This window comes from Cephus cinctus, unplaced genomic scaffold, assembly GCF_000341935.2.
Source record: "Cephus cinctus unplaced genomic scaffold, Ccin1 Ccin1_scaffold0457, whole genome shotgun sequence".
In the NCBI taxonomy this organism is placed as follows: domain Eukaryota; kingdom Metazoa; phylum Arthropoda; class Insecta; order Hymenoptera; family Cephidae; genus Cephus; species Cephus cinctus.
Window position 1 is genome coordinate 888,388 of NW_014333134.1, and position 11,351 is coordinate 899,738.

General features: G+C 41.3%; 1 protein-coding gene across 9 annotated transcripts in view; it reads right to left on the reverse strand.

The window, feature by feature from the left end:
- Positions 1-11,351, reverse strand: part of LOC107267843 (inactive rhomboid protein 1) — a 174,560-nt gene that overhangs the window by 153,093 nt on the left and 10,116 nt on the right. For 8 of the 9 annotated variants that reach the window (XM_025085121.1, XM_015739996.2, XM_025085120.1 and 5 more), the window contains one exon: positions 211-462. The exons of the other annotated variant lie outside the window; for it this stretch is intronic. The gene's annotated coding sequence lies outside the window, so the exon portion shown is untranslated. The remainder of the gene's footprint in view (positions 1-210; positions 463-11,351) is intronic. 9 annotated transcript variants of the gene reach the window in all.

Below are 11,351 nucleotides of genomic sequence, written 5' to 3' on the forward strand. Positions count from 1 at the left end.
CCCCCCCGTCATACACCCCCTACGGACACGTAATTATTTTTCTCACCCCTGGGCTCCAGGATTTTCACTGCGAAAGGTCAAAGTTCAATTTTCAACAGTGCCTCTACGTTAAACGCCCATCGTTCGCGGCGTAAGCCAAAAGAGATTCCGGTAACAGTGCCAATTATAACGTGTATTAATTAAGCATCGTAAAATCGATAATCAACTAACCTGTTCTGTTGTTCGTTTACGGTTGCCGAAGGGAGGGTTTTCGGTCGCTGAACGTGACAATAGGGGTGCTCGCCCCGTGCCGGTGCTCACCGGCCCTCGATCCGCACAAGGGCGACGAGGCCTTCCTCGAGGAAGATTCTCGTACCGTTAGCAGCCACCCCTAAACTAGGGGTAGCAACCCCTAAACTCGCAGTCCCACCTCTGCTGCACTCGCCACTTGGTGCCTCCTTCAGCCTACGCATGCCAGGTATTCTGAAAGCGAAAAGAAAAAACAACCCTTGTCACAAAAATGGATACCGACAAACCACCCTTAACGGGCCCAGGGTTGTCTCCATCGGTCAATCTAACCCTCTGGGCACAGGATTAAATTAATGGGGCTACCTGGGCACACCCTATATTATTTTCTAATATTGCGTGAGGGAACGACAGGATGGGGGGGGGGTAGAGGGGGGCAAAGGGCAGGAAGAGACCCCTACCAAATCCCAAGTAGGGCTGAGTTGGGGTGAATTTTGATGAACTCTTGATTAACGGATAATATAGCGGTAGGCAGCAGCAGCCCTCAACAACAATAACGATAATAATAATTCCAACTATTAATCGGGAAAGGAATAAGACTACTATATGTGTATAGGAAACAGTCGAATCCCCTTAAGCGGCTACGTACTGTTAATGATCTACCTGTCATTTGGAGCCGAGACTAAAATCAAAGGGTTGCAACCCTTAAAAAATACCAAATTGGGGTAAATACGAAACAAGAGAATCAAACTGTATTTCGGAACATTAATCATTCGATGAGGGATGACACCAAGTAGTGACTGAACCAGGATCAATAAATTTCAGTTAATGGCATCGACTGATTTCGAGCTGATAAAAAAAATCGGTTGCTGCCATTGGCTGAAATTTAATAGCCCGAATGGTGATTCGATTGCGAGATATACCCTGAGTAAGGATAAAACGCTGTTAGTTTTTTTTTTCTTTTTTTTTTCGGCAAATGATTTGGCGCGAAATTCAAAAATAAAGTTCATCAGCTTTAGTACTGTAAGGAGAAATTTTTTTTCTCAAAATGACTTAATTTTACTTTTCAAATATCGCCCTGACGTCATACCTCTCACAGTTACACGTATCTTTATAGCTATAACGTTATTTTAAATATTTACTGACCGTAAGAACTCTAGCAATTTGTCTTTTTCTTACTTTAATCCGCAGACAAATTTTCCACGAATTTTTTCAGGCCTCTTGAAAGTTAGACAAACTAATAAGCCCTCGCGACTAAGTAAACATTTGATCTCTCAGAGGCCTGGCAAATTTTTTCTCCCTTTTTTTTTTTGTGTCCTTTACTTCTCTCTTTTCTTGCTACTTTCCCTTTGCGCGTACGTCCCATCCGCGAAGACTCCTTTAAAGCCGACTTTAACAAGGGACGACAGCAAGCGGACAAACGGCCCAGGGCCCCCAATCAGTAGGTCGTGTCAAGTTCGCAAGATACAGCCCTGAGTGGAGGCGTCAGGAAAGAGAAGAAAAAAATAAATAAAAAAAAAGATACATAAAAATAAAAAAGTTACATCTAAAGAAGATCCCCCCAAAAAAAAAAAAATAAATCCGAACATAGATCAAGTTCGATTGATGGATCCTTAATTAATCGAAATTCCAACTAAGCCCATATATCCACAGTAAACCGCTTCACAGTAGCGGCTGAAGCATGTACGAATTTAGGGTCTGTATCGACTGAGTATCCTGAAAAAAAAAAAAAAAAAAAAAAAAAAAAAATTAAATCCAAAAGAAAAACAGCCATCGCCAACGACGTTAATCTTTCTCTACGGACCTTAAGCCGCAGCCGTAAAGATCGCGTGGCGCGTCTGACGTAAAAGCGTTAAGGGTAATCTAGATAAAAGAATAACTGGCAGCCATAGATGGAGTAGCCATCGCCAACGACGTTAATCTTTCTCTACGGACCTTAAGCCGCAGCCGTAAAGATCGCGTGGCGCGTCTGACGTAAAAGCGTTAAGGGTAATCTAGATAAAAGAATAACTGGCAGCCATAGATGGAGTAACGATCCCGTAGGATCCTGGACAAGTAGACGAACGACGAAAGGGATAACCCCCCTAAGCGGTAGCTGTTAGCATAGATAGCTACAGCCCCTATAGCAAAGAGACGGAACCCCTAGACAGTTTGATCTTCAGTAAGAAAAAAAGAAAAAAAGAGAGAAAAGATGTACGTGCCAGCCCCGAGTGGAATGCCAAGCGGATTTCAAACTTTTATCAAGACAGCTCCCACCCCCCATGCCACCCTTTTCCTTAGTAACTTCAATCCGCCATTTCCACTATCCGTATGGAACGACGGGATCCACTCGAGAAATTGGCGTCGGGACCGACGTGAATTGGTCCCTTTTATTCCGTACGATTTTTACCGACCGCCACCCACGAGGGTTGACCTTGAAACAAAAATTCTTTCCACACGACTCACAGGGACACGTGTTCCCTAGAGAAGCGTGGTATGATCCACGCGGCAGTTGTATGAACTGTCAGTGAAACGATAAATAAATAAATAAGTTTTTGACAAACTTTTTTTTATTTACATAAAATAATAATCATGACGTGAATTTTACGTATCAATGAAATAGGGGGGGGGGTGGAATTATATCGAAAAAGAAAAGCATCACGAGTACCTTTATATTTTATAATCAAGATCTTTCGTTTGAAATGAAAATGAAAAAAAAAAACTTTATTTTGACTTTTTTTTAAATCCAGTCGCTCTACGATGTTTCCTCGGTTATTATACGAGACTGCACTGCCGGCAGTGCAGCTACCCCTACATCGGATTCTAAAGAAGCTGCGTCGTCACGACGAAGCACTCGTCTCCCACAAGTTCGTGGAAACGAGGAGTCCAGTTTGATGCGGATTGCCTGATTTCGTGAAGCTGGGAGCCCGAGCGAGAGAGATAATGATGATGATGAGAGGAAGAGAGAGAGGGAAGAGGGGAGACAGGGAGGGAGAGGAAAAACGAAAGTAAGAGAAAGAGAAACAGAAGCAGGAAGAAGGGACAGAAAATCGTGAGAAAAGTCGAGTGGATGAAAAAGAAAAAAAAACAGGATAAAAAGCAACCGCGATACTTTTTTTGGAAACCTCGTCAAACGGGATTTCCTTGTAATGCGACGAGAAAAGACGCACTGTAAATATTCGCGAAACAGGTAAAAATCTTTATTTGCCCAAAAGAGACAAGGCTGAACGTCACAAGATTGAAAGATGTAATTTCGATAGACAAGTGACAATGTCTGTACTTCCTCGGTACCAAGAATATTCAAAATCAACGAAAATACCAAATTTACCGAAGTTTCCACTGTGCAAATTAAATTTACCCGAAATTCCTAGAGTGACGTCAGTCTCAGCCATTTTCTTCATTAATCTTCGTCAAAAGCCTTCCTCCTCGTCCTAAGCAAACATCGACCACCCATCCGAGAATCAACCCTATCTCCACGTAGGGGGGGGGGATGTTGAGATTTCAGTAAAGAATTAGTATTGACGTTATGTCATTTCCCATGATCCCCTACGCCGCTATTTCCGATAACCATAACTGTATATATTTTCATCATAGCTCCAGCATCCATATACACACGTAATACCATCCATGTCTATATAAATAAACCTACATGTACATAAAACGCATATATATAGTACAACCGCAATATACGTATAAATTTGGCGTTGGGCTATTTCGGAGACCGATTTCGTTAACGTACTGGCTATTTTGAGGTCTGTCCCCAAAGAATTTTCAGCGTAACACCTGTTTCGAGAGCCGTAAAGCATAGATCACACCGAATTCGTTAAAAAAAATTTCGACGCTAGACCCCCGGAGTTTTGTGATGGGCCTTAAAAAAAATATTTCATTTACGTTAGATTAGTGTAGAAATCCAATGCTGTGTCCTAAGGCAGTAATTTTTTTCCAACGCATCAGCTCGCTACTGTGAATGCCCCTTTATGTTTCCTGTCCTCAAAGCTATACGATCGACAATTATGTATATACCACATCTACCGTAACATATCAGGTGGTACCAATAACGATGTTCGAACAATGCAGATAATAGGTATATACATATACATATATACACATAGTACATAGGTACATGTTATTAGGTAACACGTAGTACAGTACCCCATATACTACCCGTCGTGCACATATGTGAAAATTCATCTGGGGTATGTACAACGTATGGCTACTATGCGCTTCAACCGCAGAAGGTATGCGAGCTGCGAATCCCTGAAATGCCTCGGGCCTTAAACCAGAAACAGAAGGAGCCAGCAGACGTGGGAATCTTTTACCGTGAGATCATTACCAGCGTGTATCTTCTGTATTATCGACAGAAGCATCCATTAGGTAGAGATGTTAATTCCAGCGTAGGAAAACAGCGAAGCTGGAAATTGCGTGAACGTGTATGAGGTATAATCGTTGAAATTAGTGAAAAAAAAAATATCGTTCGCCCAATCATTTCACCAAAAAGAAATTATATCGTGCTTAAGTACAACCGTCCCTTTTTAATTCTCGACGTCATTAAGTTACCAGGGGTGGTTTTCTTGGCGGGGGGGACTTTCTTTTTTTTACACCCCCGTGAAATAACGTATGGGTCAGCAGGACCCATAGTAGTAGTTGTCTCTACTAGGGCTGCTGATGTATGGCCTAGTACGAGTAGTCGTCTTCTTTCCGTGGGTGGAGGGGGATGGAGGGTGAAGGAAAAAAATTCTTGTAAATCAACCCCTGTCTGACCACAACCCCGCCTTTCCACTTGGCCAGTGGTAAGGGCGTACGTGCTTCGTCCTACGTATGTCGATTTATCCTACGTAAGTGCATACGTCACTGTACTATACATGTGTGGGTGTATATATATGTAGATATATGGATTAGGTGTGGATTTGTTAAGCCGATATTTCTTGCTCTATTCACTGTAGCTGTGCCAATAGTCCTTTGGTGAAGTGTATGCATATATATATATATATATATATATTATAATGTATTTTGTTAACTCGAAGCCGATAACGAAAATTCGAGAACTAACCTACATACGTCATCTTCGGCCGTCCACCCTTCGCCTCAATAGTCTCAACTACGGCAAAACGAGAGCTCTGACGAAACCTATCAGACGAAACACACGCAGAAAATCGGTGGGATTTTCTGAATATTGCGAGAGCAACGCGTGAACTGCACAAGCGAGAACCTTCTACAACGTAAGCAAAGCACGGCTAGAGGAACTATCAACAAATAGCCCAGGAGCGCGAGGGCAGCTCGAGGCACCCCGATCGGTGTCCCGAGACAGACTGACTTTGACAATAGTCAAATTCGTGAACTAATAATTCTGATTGGTCGAGATCCTTATAGCCGCTAACTCTCATCCTTTTCCTCGAGTCGTCCCTTTAAACCAAACCGAGAGCGTTCCTTAACGAATCGGTACGTAACTCCTGGAGATCCTCCACGGCCGCTTCCCCAGGACATCGGGCGACAGCTGAGCACCACATCCTCAACTCGGGTCAGCATGTTCCTCCTCTGCCCTTAACCCTACCAAAACTATATCTCCGCCCGGTCTACAGCCCTTTGCCTCTCTCCAGCGGGGCGCCTGTACCTCAGCCGGACCTCCGGGTTAACTTGAATGGATCGATGGTCGTGCCAGTGAACAAATTCCAGTAGTTTTTAATATGGTCAAAAAGTTTACGAGAAGAATCAAAAATTGTACGTTTGGCAAGTGGAATGTTAATAATAATAATAAAGTGACTGGAATCCGTCAACAAAAGCGTATAAGTGACGATAGTGCAACACTGTGTAACGTCCCATCCCAAATGCACTGAAAAGAAGTTGTGAGGGGTCGACTTGCCACCTTACTCCACGTGGTTTACGTATGTTGCGGTTTCCCACCTTGCCCGAGAGGGTTTGCTCGTTTACAATTCCTGTAGACCAGCTAAGCGCTAAGTGGCGACTCGAAGGGAACCAGAAAGCGATAACGTTATCTGAATCGGTAGCAGGAGTCGCCTTTTGACTCGAAAAATCGAAATCGAAAAATCGCGTCACAATATATACATATATACTAAAAAAAATTGTCCATTGCTAACAGGGCATTTATTTATAAGTGATCAATGTCAAAAAGTGGTATCAACTGTAATACGATTGATAAGAGGGTGTAAGGGTGAATCTAAAAAAAATGTTTTGTCATAATTTTGTTTTTAATTTTTAAAATCTATATTCATTTTTATTTCTACGGTTGTCCAGGAAGTTGTAGATTATTTCTTCGAGGGTAAATACAGTTGAGGAACATAGTTGAGGAGGGACGGAGAGAACTTAAGGAAAGAAATCGAAAGGAGGAATAAGGGTGGGTTTTAAGGGTAGGAACTGGGCCCGAGGGTCGTATCAAGGATCACGGAGGAAGTCACGCGAGAGGAAGTAGAACTCGTAACGATATGCATATTCCCGAAGGACTGGCGTGGAGTCCCGAGTAAGGGTTGTGGCATAAGGGAAGGTCCTGGGGTAGAAAATTGGTTCGACCACCCCTGTAGATCTTTCCTGTCACCGCAACATCCTCATTCACGTCACCTGCGTCTTCCCCCTCCCTCCGCCACCCCCCGGTCGTACTTCAACCCTTGACCTGCTTGACATCGCGCAGCCGCGAACGCGATCATCCCCAAAGGAGTTATTTCATCCCTTTACGAGGGCGCTTTATTCAAATCGTGGAGAAAATGAAATTTTGCGGACCAATCCGGAAATAAATCGACCGGGTCTACCGGAAGTTGTGAAAGTCGACAGAATTGCCTAAGCCAAAGTCTTGACTATTAAAAGTTAAATATGTAGTATTGAAAATGAAAAGAGTCGCAAACAAAAGTTCATAGTAATGAAAAGTAAGAAAGAGAAGCAATGAAAAAAAATTCTGCAGTCAAAAAAAAAGAAATACCTAACATCCGTGATAACGCGTAGAGAGCGATTTGGCAACTGAAAAATTTGCCATTTCGCGTAAAGTCCAAAGCTCTTGGAATGCTCTCTGCGAATATTCTTTCGTGTACAAGGTGTCCTCATTTTTGCATGTTTTAGGTAAGACCGAGACGAAACTTAAATTAAATCTGAAATTGATAAAGTTTACGGAGGTGAAGTCGGCCATTTTGTCGTCCACGATATTTCCATTTCGTCATCTGGCATGGATATTTTTTAAAAAGGCTCTGCAAGAAAATTAAAAAGATTTCACATTGCCGTACATAACGATACCGAAAATAGAGTCAGGATCGATGAAACGATTTGACAAATAGTGAACAATCGCACCGCGGTCGCATTACGTAAATGAGTGGAAAGCCAGCGTGGCCAGTAGATTTGTGTGAACAGTGCTTAACGAAAATGATGGTTTACTGCAATGTCCCAATGCTCCATCATGAGAGTGCAGACAGACCAGAGCCACACCGAATGAATTTCCAGTGCAGTTTTGCGGTACATGAATGTCGCCACTCCTGCAAATTGTTTGGATCGCGATGAATGAACCCGCGAAGTCCAGAGGCATTCGAATGAAAAGGATCGCAATGCCCGATACTTGACATTAATCACGGTGCACGATGGACGTAAGTATAAAAGAGGATCAACTAGACAAAGCTTTGCAAGAGTCGATGGACAAAATTTTCCATTGCGTAAGATTAAAGGCACAGCCGCCATCTTGGGAAAGCCATTGTACGTCAAGAGATACAAAAATAATAACCGTCCCCAGTGTCCACCTAATTATTCTAATAAGGTTTCACTAAAATCCAGTAACACGTGTACCTTTCGCACTGATAACTCCAGCGATTGAAATAACATCATAGTTTAACATTGATTTCCTTTTTAAATTGTCCGAAATTGCGATATGTCAATACGCTAATTCGTCGTATCAACTTAACGGCGTGTTCGTACAGCACGTACGAAGGTCTGAAGAAGAATGCAAGTGGAAACGTTAGCCGGACTGTGCGCGCAGTCATAACAATCTTCGCGCATGCGCAGAGCTCAACTATACCCAGTCTTACGCGGGACGCTCACCCGACAACATGTCCCTCTACATAGTCTATACTCAGCACGTATCCTCACATAATGTATTACTCTCGACAGAGTAGCAACTGGAAATTGGAAAATCGCTAGACGCATGAATCTCTCGCGCTCTGCATATTTGCCTCGGGTATTTGTGGTTGAAACGGTTGCTGCCACCTGGGATTTTCAACCATTATTGGAAAGTGTACGTCGTTACAGGGAACAAATAGTCTACGCAATTTTTCGACGATTTGTTTCAGGCACGCTCATAGAAGACCCAACGACTACTGTAACTTCATAAAATGGCTGTTCTAGGAGAACCCATATGTCCGGGCACGGAAATAAATTTAAAAGAGTTTTCAGACGGGTGAGCCTATGAAAAAGAATTCCATTTTTATCCACGTCCATGCAGCAACTTATAGTGCATTATATGTACGTATAATATACCTAATGCATGTCGTCCATACGCGTAATATATTGGCTATATGTAATATCAACTATTCAAAAAGGAAGCAAGGAGACTCCGTGGATTTTATGTAGAAATCGTTTTCCTATTCATGGAGGCCGCGTAATGTATTCGAGACCCGTCGAATAGGGATTCGGCCGAGAGTGGGAAATCCCAGTGAATTTTGGAAGTTAATATCCCGGAAAATCCCTACTGAATACTGCATGCGAGTCCGCGGGCGATTGCATTCGACTAATAGGAGGAAAGCCGTCTGCCTCGAAAAGGCTCAAATTTCCATAAAGAGTTTGACGTTGCAAATTATCATCAACCCCTATCTGGATCTCATCCCTTATTATTGATTATAAAAAGGTAAATCGATACACTAATTAACTAACAAAACATACCATATGAACAACCAAAATTCAAAATACATATTAAATCATTTTTAAAGCCTCATTCCAAAATCTATTACAAATTCAAATTAATCACCAATTAATTAAACATAACGTGCTCGGATTATTTTGAAAATTAACCATCTATAACAAACTGATGTAATAACGACGTGATAAAATTTTTCCCATTCTCCATTTCCATTATAAACATCAGATATGTATATTTTGTCCATATACTCCATCATCTATTGACTGTTAATTAAACGTGTATTAATTAACCACAAGAGCAATTAACGATTTTCCACAGATAACAAAGCGTACCATGATTAACGGGAACCTTGTAACGACACCAATAATCCAAGCTATAGATATAATCGATACATTGAAATCGATGAAAATGTTTGATACCCGAAAAACCTTTTTTTTTACACACAATACAGATACCAACCAAGCGATTTCCAACAATGTAAATTGAAATCCTTAACTGAAATAGTAGCCACCGACAATAGCAGCATAATTAGCCCAGCTAATTAGTAGCGATGGAGGAAGCTTTAATATACATAGGAAAACGGAAGCCAGTAATTCACGTGGCAGATTGTCCGAAACATTAGCACTGTTAATTACGTGAGGTTCGTTAGGTTAACCTTAAAGTAGAGTCAATGACCTCCGACCATCGATTTCAATGGTCAAGAACCATTGACCTTAGGAAATACATGACATTATACCGTTACGTCAATATTTCTCAAACACCCGGTACACCCTGCGGCACTCGTGGCAACAGCGATATCCCAGCACGTGTCTCCGGGGACACGTGGAGAACCGCATTGAAGTTATGACTAATAGCATATACATTAGACGAAGAGTATACGAGTCGACTATAGAGGGTAAACTTTGAACTCGCGTAATATAACGGGTGACACAATTATCCTTAATAACCATAATGACGATACAGGTGAAATTGACATTTTTGAATCCAAGAAAAAATTCAAAATTTTGTTACCATATGCTACCCGGCCTACATACCATGTGTCTTCAAATAATAATAGGTAAACTTGTTATTTGGATAGTTCAAGAAAATGTTACTAAATATTAAAAAAAAAAAGTATTAATTATTTCTACGTCTTACCACGTGGCTCTTACTCGTATGGTTTAACAGGCATTAAGGCGTCAGCCATTAATTTGTGTCAAAGTCCATGATACAAATTCTAAAAACCATGCCTTTTAACAGTCACGAGGTTTAGTAACGTAAGACCGCTTTTGGAATTCACGTATTCACCGAGGATTTCGAAATTTCTAACCAGACATCATTAAAATATCGCCATTCCCAAAAATCTTTGATTTATTCGTTCATGTAAAAAAAAAACAGTTCGCGTGGGCAAATTTAAAAAAATTTAATCAATCAATCTTACTTTCTCGACCCAGCATCCCCGTCTCTCTTCATAAAAGATACTTTACCATCTGTATACAATCCTATATGAACCTGTACGAATAACACTGCGTATACAATGAGATGTTAATTAACATTGAAACTTTGAAACATTGAAAATTAATGAAAATGAATAGAAATAAAAATTTTTCTTTACCCAACATACATCCTCGAGTATGAAATAATTTTGAAAAATTATAACAATAAAATAATCCATCGGAAAGGGAACGAATACTGAAAGAGGATAACGCAAAACATAAATAAAAAATTAAAACGATACGAAACACTCCAGATAAGAAAAACGGCCAGTGTAAATCCTTGAAGAACCTAAAAAAAGAAAAGATTGGCCCGTAGTGGTCCTGGGATGGCCGAAAGTAATAGAGACAGTGAAGATACAGAGATCGAATCTCATAAGGGTAGTAAGCATCCGATAGAAAACAAATTCCTGAATATAATCTGGAACAGTCATAAAACTGCAAAAGAATCGCAAAGATTGATAGCAGATATCAACTGTAACACCACCCCACTTCCTGTTGACAAAATTTCTCCGTGGAAACAATCGAGCTTGGTGATCCAAATTGTTACGATAAATTAAATTCCTCTGACCCCGCCATAATTTTCAATAATTCACCATCCCCTAAACGTTCCGCACTATCATCCTAATCGATCGAATACCACGAACGACGCACCTGTATTCACCCCTGCGGTAAGTACAAATATTTCATTAAAAAAATTCAAACTATCCCATGGGGATGAAAAAAAAAAAAATCCCACGAGCACTGGGCAAAGTGAATGAAACGTGAGTGTGTACAAGAATTAAGGGGGAGGAACCACCCAATTTCACTCACCCCCCCCCCCCCCCCCCCCC